Below are 18,769 nucleotides of genomic sequence, written 5' to 3' on the forward strand. Positions count from 1 at the left end.
TTCATAAGGTAACTTTTAAAGAGAGCTTGTGCATTTTTATTGCTCACTATTGTATTAATGAAAAACTAGAATTAGGCTTTCACTCTATTAAAATTATAATTGATCTTTGTACATTTAGTTTTCTCTCAAAAAGAGGTAGAAAATAGTCTTCTTTACTACCTATGTACCCTGTCCAGATACCTATGTGGGAAGAGTTGTTAGATCAAAGAATAATTTTATGTTAGTAAAATGTCATTAATATAAATGTTCACAAATTGTTTGCTTTATGGATTGGAAGTACCTGGAGATTTATAATGTCTTCACTCTTCATGGTATGTTCTTATCCTCAGGAGAAACATTGATCAAACCTTATGAAATAGTTATGTATTGCCCCCCAGTAGAGAATTTTACATTCCTCCGTTTGGATATTATTGATGACTACAATAAATTAACAACACAGCATGTGGTTAATTTAATCTCACCCACAAATATTTTCTACTTTCCTCTGATGCTGGCTACCTGTTCTGTCTTCAGCAAAGGACAATCTTACAGCCTCATACGAAGACCATGCCATGTACTTTTAATAATTGATATTTCAGGGTGAAGAAACTCCTAAGCATGGGCTTCAGAACTTCAGGTTTACAGAGCTTGGGCAATTGTCAGACTGTACCACTGGCCCGAGTGGGGATTTCCAGGAATGGTTTTAGTTCAAAAGCAGATGATGTCATCAACACAGACTGCTACCCCATATATAGCAGCACAAGAATTAATTACAGGGCAGGATGAATGGATAAAGAAGATTTAGTTACGGTGATTTGGCATATTATTTACCTTTCAATATTCAATACTCTGATAAAAATATGGAAAGACCTTTCTTTTCCCTTTAAAATGTATCTCAAACTTTCAATTTAACCAACTCTGGTTTTGCAAACTAAAATTAAACATTTGTGAATGGTAGCTGATTCTCAATGACCACTCAGAATTTAGAAATGATTTTGATGCTTCATAGGCCATATGGTCTCTGTTGCATCTAGTCAATTCTTATGAATATATCTAAATTTTCAACATACTGGAGAGTATATGTAAATACTAAAGTAGCCATAAATTATATGCAAACGAATGAGCATGATTATGTTTCAATAATACTTTATTTATGAAAACAGGTGATGGGCCTGATTTGACCCAGTGGGCCACAGTTTGTCAACATGTGATCTAAAGCATCCTAAAATTTTTCTATTTGCTACCCTGGGACCTTGATTATTTCAGGGCCAACCTAATTTCCAAGTCCATGGTATATGAAGCATAAGCTTTCTTTGGAGGACTTTTTAATGGGCCTTTGGATTGGTGAAACTATTTTCTTTTACCTCTGTCTAATTGGATATTTTATCTCCTATGTGGTAGAGGCTAACAGGCACCAGTCATCTTCTACCCAAGTTGGAATTAAGAGAGAAACACCTAAGTTAGACAAGTAGGGATTAAAATGTCAGTTTTATTATAGATAAAATCCATTTCAGAGAATCCAGCTGAGGTTTACAGCTAGTGACTATGCAAGTAATTTATTCTGAATTAAACAGACCTGCTCACCCAATCACAGGCACATCTGGACACAGGCCTCTCTACATGGACCTATGTCGGTAAAAGCTAGAGTGCAAAGCAACAAGGATGTGTTCGCTCTGCAGCAATATCTCAGGAGATGAGGAAGGAAGGGGCTGAATTATGCATCCCCAAGTTTATCTCCCAAATTCTCAATTGGAAAATATTATTCCTTCTTCCCTGGAGAGGTTTGAGTTGGGAGACTAAAAAGCCAGGAGTATTTCTCTGCTACAGACTTATCCATAATGAAATACAAACACGGGGTGGAAAGAAAGGTTTCCCTCCAACACCTAAATAACTTCTTACTCTTTTACTCCCTTGATTAAAATGTTAAATGACTCCTCTTTCCTCAAAAGAAAAAAAAATCAGTTCTGATATCTTATCCTGGTATTAAACATGCTTCACTCTCTGGCACTAGACTACTACTACCAAGTATGACTCTCCTCTCTGGCCAGGTAAGTCTGTTTATAACCTCTGTAAGATGACACTTAAATTTTGCCTCCTTGTCTTTGCCAAGGCCATTGCTTCCACCTGGAATGCCCTCTTTAATTGTTTTACTTGATTCATATCTATCTTTCAGCGCCCAGCTCTAGCCTCTGTGAAGCCTTCCTGGATCTCTCTAGTTCTCAAAGCCCTCTCTGCCCTTGAACTACTAAAGTCCTTACTCTCTGTATCTTAGGCATTTGCAGTTGGTGTTGTTAATTTTGCATAATTTTATCCTATCTCCAAATTGAGATGTTCAGTTCTTTGAGGATCAGAAACATTTGTTAGGCATCTTTATACCCTCAAAGCAACTAGCACAGTGATTTCACATAATGTAAGGGTTCATATGTTTGCTCATGTGTTATATACCCTTTAAAATAATTTATTAAATAATTATTTAATTACTTATGTTATGTTATAAATATATAACAACTACGACTTCTCACTAATCCGGACTAGCTCCATTAGTAAAAATTAATGAGGATGTGCTCTATTCAGAATACGTTTCATGTGTTTTTGTGCTGCTGTTGCCTAGAACCATGAAACAGATTTGTAGTTGGTTGTTTCCAGTCCTGAGGAAATGTGGGCTTGCTGAGCTTCTGAACTACATCCTTCTTGTGAGCAGCTTAGATTTCAAGGTTACGTGCTTCCAGAAATAGAAAGGGAGTATTTAGATTCTTTCCTTCCCTCTCAAGAAACTCTGTTGAATCATCTTTTGGCAATAATGCCAAAGTAATTTGTAAGCATTAGAACATTTGTACAGACAGCATAAGTTCCTTCAAATAATGCAGTTGCATAAAGCAGTAATGTTAATTAGTCAAAGCAACTTTTTTAAAATCAGTAGTTCTATGCACATGTGACACCACCCTGGTAAAAAGAGCTTTAGAAATTTGAAAAAAATTTTGAGTTGTCCCAATATCGAGAGGGGATGCCACTGTCACTTATTGTGAAATAGCTAGGGATGCTAGATGTCCTGCAACGTGTAAGGCATTCTCATGCAATGAAAAATTGCCCCACATTCTAACTGGTCTTCAAATGTCCCTCCATACATTTATGTGGATGAAAACTATTTAAACTTATCTGAGCCTAACACTTAATGCCATTTACATATAAACACCTAGGATCTAGTTTTTGTACAGTTTAAATACATGATTTTGTACAGTTTGAATTTTTGCAACTGTTATGTAAATCAAAGAAAGATTGTTTTGTCTCATATGGAAATTTAACAAGCTTCATTTATCATTGTGAAAAATCATGTTACCAGTGGAAGTACCACTTTTGGTATTTGAATACCCGTTGCAATACACCCATCAGACGTGGGACTATCATCTCAAATATTTCCTCTGTAACGGATTTTCCAGAAAAACCTTTTCTCCAGATGTGTTCAAACTCTAGTCTATCCTGCTTCCATAAACACTAAATACAACCTCAATTACACTTATGAACTTGGTTTATAATTTTTGTTTATATATTCATGTCTCAGCTTTTAAACTGAAAACAACTTAAGAGCAAGGACTATGCCCTATTTATTCTTATATCTTTAGAATCTTAGACAGTACCCAATATATAGAAGGTATTTTATAAGTGTTTAGTGAATCCATTAATTCATTCTTGCTTTCATTTTATAAAAAATATTTATTTTGCACTTACTATGTACAAAACACAGTGCTAGATGATAAAAATATTGCAGTGAGCAAATCAGATATGGATATTAATCTTATGGAGCTTAAACTTTAATCAGGAAGAAAAAAAGCATCAGTTACCAATTTTTAGCTTGTATAGAATTATCCTAAATGCCACAATTAATAAGTACAAGATGTCCTTTTCGGGTATGAATGAAGAAATGAGGCATAGGCTGGAAGAGAAATAGAAAGCGATATTTAAGTGTATCAGGTATCTATTGCTTCATAGTAAGTAGACCTCAAAGTGGCTTAAAATAACAACGATTTAATTATCATTTACAAGTCTGTGGATCAATTAAGAGGTTCTGCTGATCCAGCCCCGGCTCTAATCTCAGCTGTGCTTCCTTATGAGTTTATGGTCAGCTGGGAGTTGGCTGGTCTGGGACAGCCTCAGTCAGGATCCTCCAGCAGACTAGCCTGGGCTTTCTGGGTAATGGTGGGGTTCAAAGAGAGTAAGCCCAGGCCTGCAAAGCCTTCTGAGACTCAGAATTGGCACAATCACCACTCTGCAGCATTTCATTGACCAAGGCAAGTCACAAGGCCAGCCCAGATTCACAGGGTAGGAAAAGAGACTTCACCCCTCGGCCATGGAAGGAGCTGCAAAGTCACATTTTAAAGAGTGTAAGAGTGTAGACACAGGAAGGGGTGGCCATTGTTGTAATCAACAGCACCAAGTTAAGGCCTAAAGAAGGGATAGGAGTCAACCAGACAAACAGTTAGCTGAAGAGAACTGTGGTCAGCATGTCAAGGCCCTGAGGCAAGAAATAGCATGCAGTCGTCCGGAAGGCTAAGAAAGCCAGAGCAGCAGCATGCTGAGAGTGAGGGGTGAGTTGTACAAAATGAGGCTGGTAAGAAGGAAAGGGCCAGATGTTGCAGAGCCATGTAGTGTGGGCCTTATTGCGATTTTCATCCTTTATCTGAAGAAATGTTTTAAGCAGGAGAGGGAGATGATTAGTTATCTAAATTTTCTCCAGTGATACCAATGTGCAACCAAGGTTGAAACTCTCTGTGTAAAAGAAAGGCACAACTTAGGAAGTTGTTATTACTTGTTATCCAGGTGAAAGATGACAGTAGCTTGAATGAGTGTAGTTACTTAGTGAATGAATGAATAAATAAAATTAAACTCCAAGGGAGAGATTTAGGATCCGCAGGAAGACTGCCTTGTTTCAAATCACAGCTCCAGCACTTACTAGCTGTACTTGCTGGGGAAACCTCAGTACATTCTTTCATCCCTTTGTGCCGCAGAGCCTTCTTTCCCAAAACGGAGATAGCAATAATACCTACCTTAGCAGTGCATTATAAAAACTAATGCATTAATGCTCATAGAGCAGTTATCATCATGCCAGGCAGATAGGCACTCCATAAACATTAAGTACTGTGATTGTTGTTAAAAGGATGATGTCTGAGGCAGTACAGTATCTCACGCAGAAAAGCTCTCATCCCAAAATGAATCTCTATTCTAATCCCAACTATACCCTGTAGCTCTGCCTGTGCTCATGTGGTTGCGATTAAGCCAAAGCCCAAGGTGGGACCAGATACTGTCCATTTCATCTCGGCTTGTCATCCATCCTCCTCAGGTCTGCCTGGTGCTCTGACATCTGGCTTCCACTCATCTGGGGGAGGACAGGGAGAAGCCAGACAGCCATGAATCCTGCTGTCTGCTCACAAATTCGCAGTCTAGGGAGGGCTAGGGGGAGCTGCTGTCAGGGGATATGTGTAGGTCAGTAGCAGAGGCTGATGCCCTTGGGCTGTGCCAGGGCTGGGGGCCAACTAAAATCCTTCCGGAGACTGCAGAACCCAGTCATGGCCTGGCTTTCCCTAAAAACTCCCCAGCGACTAAAGGTGAAACACCTTAGAAGCAAGGAGGGCCATCGGAGCCTGAACCTGAGCTGTTTCCATGTGTGCGTACAGCCTTGTGGGAACAGAGGGAGAGCTCCGTTCTCAAGAAAGGCCATCATACGTAAGGAACTGTTTTGACCAAATTACATACTTAAAATATGGCCTAGAACAAAGGCAGAACACTAATGAATCGGAGTGGTGAGGGTCTTTGAGTGGTAGAATTAGAAATGCTTTTACTTTTTTCTTTTTTGCCTTTTTGATAATAAGCATACCATTTTAACAATCAAAACAGTGGAAATTTACAAATGAAACTCTAAGTATGTCAGGGAGTTCCCCTCATTCTTAGCCCGTGAGTTGCTTCTTATAACCCTATAGTTTAATTCCAGAGAGAAAAGGTTTCAAGTAGAGCCAATCTCAGTTTACTTCACTTCGGGAGATAGACACATACGTGACCCCAGCCAAGCCACCACAAAAACGCCCCCAGCTCTTGCCCCATATCTCCTCCACGTCAGCTCTGGCCACTTAAAATTTCTCTTGCCTATTGCTTAGGACAATTGGCCAAGATCTCACTGGTGATGTAAAAGTTGAGTTGAATCTTAGATGAGACACAGAGCGCTAGTTACTACATATAAAGTACTTAGCATAGTTCCTGACTAAAGAGAGATTTGAAGAAATGTTATTAGCAGGATTTCAGTTTTTCTCGCCAGAACACACTTGATGTTGACTGAGATCCCTGAGCTCTGGTCCTCTGCCTGATGTGAAACACAAACAAAAGTAAAAGGAAGTCCGATAATAAAAACAGACCCTTGCTAGAATGTCCCTTGTTGAAGTCACCTAGGTGCTACTGGCAGATACAAAGTGTTTTATGAGCGATGCTGGTAAGAGCTCTTTTCCAAGTTATCTCCCCAGGCACCTCTGCCTGAAATTGGTGGTGGTTACAAGCAGAGTTTTGAAGAAAGACCTGGGTCTGGACCCTCTCTCCCCTGCTTACAGTTGTGGGATTCCAAAAAAGCTACTGCCTCTGTTTCTTATCTGGCGCTGGGGCAATGACTCCTGCCTTACAGAGCCATTGTGCAAATACTAATCCATGATGTCATACCGCACATGCCCAAGAGCAGGCAGGAGGCCCTCTCCCTCACTTCTTCCAGGCTCTGATGGAATGGCAGCTTAGTAACAGCCTTGCCATAGTCACCCCGTATTCAGCAGAGGCTTTCCTCCAGCCCAACACATATGCACAAAGGCTCTCCCCAGCCTCCTGCCCTGCTTCACCATTCCCCAGTGTCTTTATCTCCACCTGAAGTTTCACATGTACTTGTCTGTCTCTCCGAAGAATTCAAGTGCCACGAGGGCACGGTGGTTTATTCACCTCTTTAATAGTAGCTGGCATGCAGTAGGCACTCTGTAGGCATTTGGAATTAATGAATAAGTAAATACCTGGATTAATTAACTAGTATTTCAAGGGAGAGTGGGATCCTTGGGAAAGAAGGATAGATTACACCACAGTTTGCTATAGAAGGATGCCTAAGATTGGTCTTTGTCAGTTAATTACTCACTGATATAACATTGGCTAGTCAGTTGCTCTTGAGCCTCAGTTTTCCATATCTAAAAAAGAGACAATGTCACTTACCATACTTACCTCAAACAGCTAGATGGAGGATAAATCTCAAACATGGGAATAAGTCTGCTTTGAACACTGTAACTCACCATGTAAAAATGAGAATTTGGATTTTTTTAAGTAACTTAGCAGTTAATTTCCTAATAGAGAAATGTCCCACGTGGTATGGGACAAAGGAGAATGCCTCATTTGGGATCCACATCTGATTTTAAACCTTGCTGCATCAACCTGACCCACCCAACACAACCTCACTCCCTTGGTCCCAGATTGGCAGGCACACAAGCCATGAGGACAGTATGGCTTCAGGTCTCCCGTCCGCCCTGTCAAGCAAGACGCGCCGCTTGGCACAGCCAGCCCTGTAGCCAGCCCAGGCCTCGTAATGGGATACAGAGCTCGTCGCTAGGTGCAGCAGAGTTTGCATCAGGCGTTGTCACTGTCTGGTGGTTGCCTGGTGACCCTAATGGAAAATGAGCGGAGGCAGCCCCTACCACAGAAACCACTCCCTCAGCCGGCAGGCTTGTCGGAAAGCCCAGTGCCATGGGAGGGGGAGGGGCTGCCACAGAGGAGCTGTCACCCAGGCGCCCTGTGTAGGTGGTGGCAGGGACGGGGAGAGAAGGGCGCAGAGCCACAGGAGGGCTCAGCAGTGGTGCCTGCTCTCCCTTCTGCATGAATTGTTGCTCATAAAAGATGGGTGAGCCCAGCACAGTAACTAATGCTTATCCCCAGGCCCAAATTTAGGTAAAAGCACACAAAAAGTCTCATCAGTGGTCAATGCTCCACAGCTCCAAACACAGGAAGGTGCATTCTCAAGCTGTTATGAGAAGCTCACTCAAGCTGATGGTATTGACAGCCACAGCCCCCATGCAGGGAAAGCTGGACCCGCCACCTGCCCACGAGAAGCAGCATACCTGGGACTGGAGGGACTTCCTGGCCTATAAGAAGAACACTAAGAGGGGAGGAGGACTCGGGCTGATTGGGAAAACAGATGGTGAGCTCCATCCGTGGGAAAATAAATGACAGCGTGCATTTAAAAGAGGTTGAGCCCCAGAGCCAAGCCTGCTGAAATGCCAGCTTATCAAAAGCACAGAAGCACTGTGTGCTAGACGCTCTATCATACTCTCTTCCATCCTGGTTTCTCTTAATCCCAAGATAATGTCTGTAGGCATTGGAAAGTCTTGCTTGAGAGACGAAGAAATGTAGGCTCAGAGAGGTTGAACAGTTTGAGGTCACACAGCTACTCAATCACAGGATTTAACACAGGCTTTTCTGCTTTCAAGTCTAACATTCCTTCTCCTTACATCGTGGGTGAAAGTGATTTTCCACCAGCATACCAACTGTCTTTCTCTCCTCTATTCCCTTTCCCGAATATCTGGCAAGTAACATTCCCCAATTCAATATTATCTTTTTACGATCTTGAGAAATCAAAAATTAAGTTCATTGATTTATTTGTTTGTTTATTCATTCATCCATCCAAAACCTATTTATTGAGTAGCTACCAATTCCAGGCACCAAGCTAGGTGCTAGGGAGTCCACAGTGAACAGATGTGGTCCCAGTACTCAAGGAAATTGGAAGATATTTATTTAGCCCTCTAAAAGATAGTTTACAGAATTGTGAAGCAGCTTAGCACAAAAGATATACCAATTACCCACCTTTGTACTGTGTCCCCCCCCCATCACTATTCCTCCTGTGTTTAGAAAGAAACACGATCTTCATTTTATTCCATTCTCCTCTATTCAAATCACTTCCTAAGCAGCATGTCAGTGACATTTCCAATCCTGCTAGTGATTAGTGTCTGTCCAATGAAATGGTGATGAGGTTATAAAAAGTAACAAATAACTAATATTGTGTAAATATTGTGTGTGTCTATATATATATATGTATATATATATATATATATACATATATATATATGCCGAAGGTCATTCAATGAATTTGTTACCGTCACTACATAATGGGTTGAGTGCAACGAAGAATGGCTGAGGCTGCAGCTGAGCTCAGTCTCATTCATGAGAGCCTGAGTCCTGGAGGCCCTGCCAGGAGTTGGGCCCTCCCTGTCTGCCTCCAGGCCTCAGTTTGGAGCGGTCCTCAGGTTTCTGGGTGCTTCACTTCATTTGTACTTGGCCGAAGACAGTTTCCTGTTTCTAAGAAAAGACTGCTTGGATGTCTTTTGAGGGCCTTTGGACAGCAAATCCTGCTGGCCTGGGAGGGGCCGAGGGGCAGCACCAGGGGGAAGGGAAGCCACCAGGGAGGGCTTGTTCTCATTAACCCCTTCCAGCCCGAAGGTGTCCTGGAACTCACAGAGTGAGGCGATTGCAAGCGTTTGTCAGATTGGATGAAAAATGAAGAGAAGTTTATGCTTGGGCCAAATATGCCTGAATTATTTGAAGAACATCTGGATTTGCTTAGCCTAAATGAAAAGATCTTACATGACAAGGACTAGAGAAAGGGACCTGTGCGTCCAGCACCTTGGAGCATCCGGAGAGACCCTGCCCTTTCTCTGTCTCCCGCTACAGCTCTCTCCAACTCTGCCTTTTCCTTCCAGCTTGGAGTCCCACAAATGGCTTTTCCAGTGATATCACACGCTGTTGCCATGGAGGCAGCTGTTATGGCCAAACAGAACTGTGTGACCTTCACCCTATGGCTTGCAACCTGTGGCAGAACATGGAAGGGAGTCATTCTGTGACCACAGGCCTCAGTGGAGCTCTCTGGGTACAAATACAAATGGAACTGCTGGGACACACTGTGGTGGGAACGGAGACCCTGTGACGGAGCCGGGAAACGCTTGGGAGGGTGGAGCAGCGCAGCCTCCTGCGGCGACAAGGCCATCCAGACCCTGATGTGAACAGCAGCTGCCTCTCCTCTGCCACTGCCAGTCCAGCCCCACCCACGCTGGACTCTGCTCCCCTCTCATCCAGCTCTCTCCAAGCCTTGGTGAGCCACAATTAACAGCAATGCTGGCAGTGGCTTACACAAGCTTTTGATGGGAGAAACGCTATGCTGAAGGTTATGAAAGCAGGTTCTGGAACCCTAGCCACCTGGGTTCTAATCTGGGTTCCACGACTCAACAGCAGTGTGGCTTTACAAAAGCCACTCGGGATCCCTAAAGCCTCAGTGTTCCAATGTAAGACACGTCAGCCCTCGCAGGGTTATGATCGTCCATTGAGATCATGTAGGTGGAATCCTCCTAACAGATCTTTCTGTGTTCACTCTTGCCAAAATATGAATCTGATCATGTTGCTGCCCCATTGAAACCCTCCAACAGTTTCCCACCACCAGGAATAAGATCCTAACCATGGTCCACAAGCCACAACCGCTGGCGGCCCATAAAACTCAACTCATGGCTGGGCGGGGTGGCTCATGCCTGTAATCCCAGCACTTTGAAAGGCCAGGGCGGGCAGATCACAAGGTCAGGAGATCAAGGCCAACCTAGCTAACATGGTGAAACTCTGTCTCTACTAAAAATACAAAAAATTAGCCAGGAGTGGTGGCACACGCCTGTAGTCTCAGCTACTCAGGAGGCTGAGGCAGGAGAATCGCTTGAACTCAGAAGGCAGAGATTGCAGTGAACTGAGATCACGCCATTGCACTCCAGCCTGGGCGACAGAGCAAGACTCCGTCTCAAAAACAAACAAACAAACAAACAAACAAAAACAAAAACTCAACTCATGCCCTGGTCCACTGGTGGATCTGCTCTGACCACCCACCCTGCCAGGCCCTCTCTCTGCCTTCCAGTGTGCTCTGTGCAGGAGTGTCAGCCTGCTCTTCTCTTCTCAGGGAGACCCCCACCCCCTGTTGTCAAGTCTTCTGTCTCAGCACAAGTCACCTCCTCAGCAGGGAACCATGAATCTAAAGCTGCTGTGTTCTCCACCCCGGGACTCTCTAGCCCATTTTCTGTGTAGTATTCTTTTTTCCTTTCTTTCTTTTTTATTATACTTTAAGTTCTAGGGTACATGTGCACAACGTGCAGGTTTCTTACATATGTATACATGTGCCATATTGGTGTGCTGCACCTGTTAACTCGTCATTTATATTAGGTATTTCTCCTAATGCTATCCCTCCCCTAGCTCCCCACCCCACGACAGGCCCCAGTGTGTGATGTTCCCCACCCTGTGTCCAAGCATTCTCATTGTTCAGTTCCTACCTGTGAGTGAGAACATGCGGTGTTTGGTTTTCTGTCCTTGTGATAGTTTGCTGAGATTGATGGTTTCCAGCTTCATCCATGTCCCTGCAAAGGACATGAACTCATCCTTTTTTATGGCTGCATAGTATTCTATGCTGTATATGTGCCACATTTTCTTAATTCAGTCTATCATTGATGGACATTTGGGTTGGTTCCAAGTCTTTGCTATTGTGAACAGTGCTGCAATAAACGTACATGTGCATGTGTCTTTATAGTAGCATGATTTATGATCTTTGGGTATATACCCAGTAATGGGATCACTGGGTCAAATGGTATTTCTAGTTCTAGATCCTTGAGGAATTGCCACACTGTCTTCCACAATGGTTGAAATAATTTACACTCCCACCAACAGCATAAAAGCATTCCTATTTCTCTACATCCTCTCAAGCGTCTGTTGTTTCCTGACTTTTTAATGATCGCCATTCTAACTGGCATGAGATGGTATCTCATTGTGGTTTTGATTTGCATTTCTCTGATGGTCAGTGATCATGAGCATTTTTTCTTGTGTCTGTTGGCTGCATAAATGTCTTCTTTTGAGAAGCGTCTGTTCATATCCTTCGCCCACTTTTTGATGGGGTTGTTCATTTTTTTCTTGTAAATTTGTTTGAGTTCATTGTAGATTCTGGATATTAGCCCTTTGTCAGATTAGTAGATTGCAAAAATTTTCTCCCATTCTGTAGATTCCCTGTTCACTCTGATGGTAGTTTCTTTTGCTGTGCAGAAGTGCCTTAGTTTAATTAGATCCCATTTGTCTATTTTGGCTTTTGTCATCATTGCTTTTTGTATTAGTCATGAAGTTCTTGCCCATGCCTATGTCCTGAATGGTATTGCCTAGGTTTTCTTCTAGGGTTTTTACGGTTTCAGGTCTAACATTTAAGTCTTTAATCCATCTTGAATTAATGTTTGTATCAGGTGTAAGGAAGGGATCCAGTTTCATCTTTCTACATATGGCTAGCCAGTTTTCCCAGCACCATTTATTAAATAAGTGCTTATTATTTGAGACAGAGTCTCACTCTGTTGTCCAGGCTGGCGTGCAGTGGCATGATCTCCATTTCCTCACTGCAAGCTCCACTTCTCCAGTTCAAGTGATTCTCCTGCCTCAGCCTCTCGAGTAGCTGGGATTACAGGCACCCACCACCACACCGAGATAATTTTTTGTATTTTTAGTAGAGCCAGAGTTTTACCATGTTGGCCAGGCTGGTCTCAAACTCCTGACCTCAAATGATCCACCTGCCTGGGCCTCCCAAAGTGCTGGGATTACAGGTGTGAGCCACCAAACCCAGCCAATTTTCTTTGCAATATTCATTAATGTCTAAAATTATCTTAATTATTTTTGTGATTTTTTGTGTCTGTCTCTCCCAGGAGTAAGTAGGTCCCAGGAGAGCAAAAATCTTGTTTCTTTCAGTTTCTAGAACAGTGTCTTGCACACAGTAGGCACCATATGTATATATATGTTTTATTAAAGTATTTAATGTGGTATCTAGTAAATATTAGCTGCTTATGTTATTAAGTAATAACAATTAACATATATTATTAATTAAAAACATACTACTATGGTTTTTTGTTTGTTTGATTTTTTTTTTTTAAGTTCTGGGATACATGTGCCATACGTGCAGGTTTGTTACACAGGTATACATGTATCATGGTGGTTTGCTGCACCTATTAACCCATCCTCTAGGTTTGAAGCCCCACGTGCATTAGATATTTGGCCTAATGTTCTTGCTCCCCTTTCCCCTTACCCCCCGACAGGCCCTGGTGTGTGATGTTCCCCTCCCTGTGTCCATGTGTTCTCATTGTTCAACTCCCGCTTATGAGTGATAATGTGCAGTGTTTGGTTTTCTGTTCCTATGTTAGTTTGCTGAGGATGATGGTTTCCAGCTTCATCCATGTCCCTGCAAATAATATGAACTCATTCGTTTTTATGGCTGCATAATATTCCATGGTGTGTATGTGCACATTTTCTTTATCCAGTCTATCATTGATGGGCATTTGGGTTGGTTCCAAGTCTTTGCAACTTCGTTTTAGTAATAATAGTCACCTCTTACATGAGAATAATTCCTTACCATTTACAGGACATTTTGAATCAAGTGAGATCATGAATCATGATATTACACTAGCCTATTAAATGGCCAGCATTATGATTTTTGCTTGGTAGATGGAGCTAGGGGAGACATGGCAGTATGCTGAACTGGAAACCAGGCCTCCAAGCGACCAGACCAGACTGGAGCTCTTTGAACCATCCATATTCTCTGCCTTCAATTCACATCATGTTTCAAACCAGGAAAAAAATATGCCCACCTCTTTAGGAGCCCCCTGGAGAATGATGGGAGATGGGGATTCCAGCCCCGTAGCAGGCTGTGGTGGGAGAGCCTGGTCATCTTCAAGCTTGGGTTCCTGACTGGTGTCATCTTGGCTGACACAGATTCCCTCCACTTCAGCTGCTTCATCTTCTGAAGATGCCTCCTCCCCGGGCCTCATTCAGTTTAAGGAGGTGGAAAAGATATGCAAATCAGACATGCTCCCAGAGAGCCCACTGTGAGCTCTGAGCCCTGAGAAAGCAAAGCTTGCCTAAAGGTCACAGCTGCAGAAAGAGGCTTTGGAGCCTACTCACCCACTCGTTTCCTTCTCCTCCCTCCAAAATTTCAACGGAGCTTTCCCCATCCACTTGGACTTACACAGCGTTGGGGGCAAAGGAAGAGAGGAAACCACAGATCTAAAGCCCATGTGTGGGTTGAGGGAATGGGACATCCCTCCTCCAAAGCACAGGATTTGTTAATAAGCACAGTCCAAATAAGGAGAATGGCAGGCCCTGCACAGGGATAGCTGCCTATGAGCGGCCCCACTGGGCTCTCAAGGTACCATGAAGGATCCAGTTCCCCTCTGGCTGAGCTGTTTGATCCTAAGACATCCCTGTTGGTTGGCAGGGACCGTTTTGTCACTGTTTTCTGTCATGCCTTGTTTTCTCATTCTTTCTGTCACATATTTCTAAGTGAGAGGGAAAGTTAAAGCCACAGTATCGCTTATCATCTCCTCCCTCTGCCTTTGGGTTTACTCAGAGAAAGTCATATGCTGACATTCCCAGGAGTATTACTATGCCTTTACCCATTTTCAGGAGTAATAATAACCAAGTTCCCTTTCCCATTTCCACCTACATCCAGCCACTGAAATGGAATTAACAAGAGTACCAGAACTACATATATTGCCAGCAGTTATTCCTGGGAAGATGGAAGAAGAAAAGTCCTAAACATCCAACTCCTGGGTACCTGCTTGCTTGAAACTCTGAACATCAGTCTTGTTCGCTAGTTATGGAAGTAAGGATATGTTAGGTGATACTCTGAGAAAGCTGTGAGCTAAAAGTTGCCTTACATTGCAGAACTCTCAGTTTCCAGAAAAGCAGCAGACAACACAGATTATAGACTCTGCAGTCAACCAACCAGTCTTGTTAAGAACAAACTCAGCCACTTAGTTACGTGAATTTGGACAAGTTGTTTAATCACTCCCCAGACTTGCCTCAGTTTTCTCATAAGCAAAATAGGCATATTGAGAGTACATTGCTCTTAACGTTGTGACAATGAAATGATATAATTTATGCAGAGTGAACAACACCATGCCTGACACACAGCAAGGGCTCTACAAATGTTACATGTTGTTGTTGTTACTATTATTCGGTATCCTGGATAATACTGCCAGATTCAACATGTTTGTGCATTTCTGTCAAATTCACGGTTGAAAGTATACAAAAAACAAAATCAAAAAAATGTCTATTTCTCTTAGCCCTGTGGTGTCTCTGGCACAACTCGTTCTAAGAAAAGTTAGAGCTAGGTTATGGTGAATTGTCCCAACAACAAAGCTTTCATCAAACAAAGCAGCAGGGAGATTCTCAAGTCTCCTTTTATTATTATTATTGTACTCTAAGTTTTAGGGTACATGTGCACAACGTGCAGGTTGGTTACATATGTATACATGTGCCATGTTGGTGTGCTGCACCCATTAACTCATCATTTACATTAGGTATATCTCCTAATGCTATCCCTCCCCCGCTGCCCCACACCCCACGACAGGCCCCGGTGTGTGATGTTCCCCACTCTGTACCCAAGCATTCTCATTGTTCAATTCTCATGTGAGTGAGAACATGTGGTGTTTTTTAATGGGCTTTCCACCTTTGTCTGTAGTGGGGGCAGTGTTATCTATTCAGTTCAGTTCAGACACACAAGCGGGCTCCCAACTTCCCTCAGGCTCCAATATTAGCCATTTTCCTCTTAGTGTGAATTCCACCAGAATATTATCATTCCCCCACTGTAGTAGTGTGGAAACACTTATACTCAGTGTCAAATGGAAATTTGGGAGCAGATGTGCAAGCACGAAGTTCTTCCAGGGAATTCTAAAAGACAAACAGGGAAGGCACTTGTATATGGGAACCTCAAGTGCTCGGTTGTCAAGTAGAGCCTCAATTCAAATCATCTCATTTGTTATTTTCATAAACCCTCAATGTTTTCTGGAAACTATATTTTCCAGGATGTTTCTCACACTTGGATGTAGCAAGGAAATCCTTTTTTATATCATGTGAGTCTCAAATTTAGTCCATGAAATTGAGCAAATTCATTAATGGAAAGACCCTTGGACTGAGAATTTATTCTACTGTCACTAAAGGACTTTAATGGGCTAAGAAAGAGAAGAAATTACAGATAATATCCAAAGCCCAGCACGATACCATAAAGGCCCCTCCCAGATGAGTCCAAGACCTCCAGAAAGAACTACCAATGCCTGAAGTTCCAGTAAAAACCTCCCTCAAGAATGATCACATTCATAACAGAAAGTTATTACTACCATCATCCCTGGAGAATCTCAAAGCAAAATCTATTATCCTAATACAGCATCACTTGAATTATAAAGTCTGATGAAACCAGACTTGGAGGCTAAATGATGTACACAGAGTTGCGGCATCTATCAAGGAGCTCATCCTAGAACTTGATTGTCATAACAGGTTCATTGCAATTTTCGCTGCCTGTGGAACTTTGTGCCATAACCTGACTCTCCAAACAAATGTGAATGTAGCTTAATTAAATAGAAAGCAGCTTAAACTTAAAAGGCAATATTGGTATACAGAAGTGAAGTTTTACCATCTGTGCTGCAGAAGCTGTCTAGTATATGACATTTCCTATTACCTGGTTCTTAGGCTCTCACAGCCTCCTCTGCCTGGTGCAGCTCCCACTACAGCCAAGTCATTTAGGCATCCTCTCCCAGCCCCTGTTTCCTTTCCTGTGAAGTCTGTGGGTGGCAAGCGCAGAGCCCCGAGGCAGACATGGCATTTACGGAGACTTTCTCATGGAAGCACAACAGCTTGTCCTCAGTGGAATACAGCAGGAGAACCCTCGAAGGTCTGTCAGGCTTGGCCATTTAGAGGCTTGGACCCCTGACTCCTGCCAAGAGCAGTAAGGAAGCGTGGGGGCCAACACCTGCGCACATACTCTCATGCCCTCACTCTCCACTCATTGTGCAGAGCAGAAACCAGACTCAGAAGTGCTCCAGGCCAGGCTTTCTTCACCAACCTTCACCAGCCTCTGCTGGATTTGGCCGTTTCCAGTGAAAAACGAGCCTGAAAGCCCTGGAGGCTTCCTGGTGATTTACCGAGAATTTTACTTCCACATGGGCTTTCCAGCTGCAGCCAACCCCAAGAGGCAGAGGTAGGAAGAGGAAGAAAATCATAAATGGATAGTAAGATGAGAAACAGATGTTTGGAGGCTTCACTGGAAGGGAATTCTCCACCTCTACTCCCTTTCTTCGTGAGATGAGAAGGCTCGGGCCCTAATGAGCAGTTTCTCACTCTACCTGCAATTCATCTCCTTCCCCCACCACCAGCTCTCTCAAGTGTCACTTTTCAAGGGTCTTCCTGGTCCTGCCACATGGGCATCAACTTTGTTGGGTGATTTGTTTCTGGTTTTAGCCAAAATAAATGAATGCTAGGTGCTTTGACCATAGACACATGTTAGACAATCTCCTGCCCTCAGGGTGCTCACCAGCCAGAATGAATAAGCAGGTGCAAGCGTCTGCCCTCTGACAGAGGCAAGGACTGGACCCTGAAAACCCACAGGAGGGGCAGCAAACCCAGCCTTGGCTCAAGGAGGCACTGGAGGGTCAAAGGACAGCTCAGCTGAGTTGTAAAGATGTTAATCAATTGAAAGTGGATAGAAGTCACTTTGGAGGTATTAACCTAGCAGGCTTCAAGAGAGTTGTATATTTATTCAGTGTAACACAAGGGTTGAGAGCAACATCCCCAAAGCTAGGCTGCATGAGCTCGACACCCAGCTCTGCCACTTATTATGGTATCACCTCAAGCAAAGTGCTTCAGCTCTGTGCCTCAGTTTCCTAATTTGCAAAGGGAGGATATGAATGCTTATCCCATAGGATTGTTACAAAGAGCATGTGAAATAATACTTGTAAAGAACTTAGAATAGTATCTGGCACATAGTAAGTACTATATGTGTTTTTCAGAAAACATGTAAAATGAAAGAAGTATTTTGAGTCCAGAATATATCCGGCAATATGCTAGGCCATGTGGATACTCAATTGAAAGCCATCATTACTCTTTTTGAAGAGGTCATGACCAAGTGTGATTGAATTATCAATGAATTATGATGCAGCATCTTAGACGGTTAGATTAAAGATTAGAGACACCCCCTCCTTTCCACTTGTAGCTGCCCAATCCTAAAATCTAGGAGCAAGCATGGGCCTTCCCAGCTCCCCTTTCTCCCACATTTAGTCACTGTATCCCAGCCTCTACCTCTCCAAGATCTCCTGAGCCCCTTCCTTTTGTTCCTCTCCTGTTGTCACTGCTTGCTCGGGTCCCTTGTCAGCTCCCACATGGACTGGTGCACAACCCATCTCCAGCCCCCAGCTCTCTCTCACCCCAGCCAAGTCAGGTTCTCACTGCTGCTCACATCATATTTTTGACGCCCAAATTTTCTCATAGCATTCCTCAATTTAAGATTCTTTTGTGGTCCCCCATTGGCTATTGAAAAGTAACCGAATTCCTTAATGTGACAGATCCCTTTGTGAATTGATTCCTATTTTCCTATCCAGTCCCAGCTCTGGACACCCTCAGTGCCTCCACCCAGTGGATGTATTCTTCCGTGAAACCACCGTGCTCCTGCTGTGGACACGTTGTCTCCCATGACAGGAACAGTGTCTCTGTCCTGTCCACCAAACACTCAGACTTTTTCGCTAAGAATTTTCACATTGCTTCTTCTGTGACAACGTCTCTGATTCCTTTGGGTCCCCCTTTCTCAAGTTCCTTGTGCTCTGCACCTGTCTACATGAATGATGGGGAGGGTTGGAAGGAGCAGAACATATTAATAGCACTCTCCTTTTCTACCCAAGCTCTGCAAAAATTAAGAAAT

The sequence above is a fragment of the Pan paniscus genome, chromosome 9 (genome assembly GCF_029289425.2).
Source record: "Pan paniscus chromosome 9, NHGRI_mPanPan1-v2.0_pri, whole genome shotgun sequence".
NCBI classification, from domain to species: domain Eukaryota; kingdom Metazoa; phylum Chordata; class Mammalia; order Primates; family Hominidae; genus Pan; species Pan paniscus.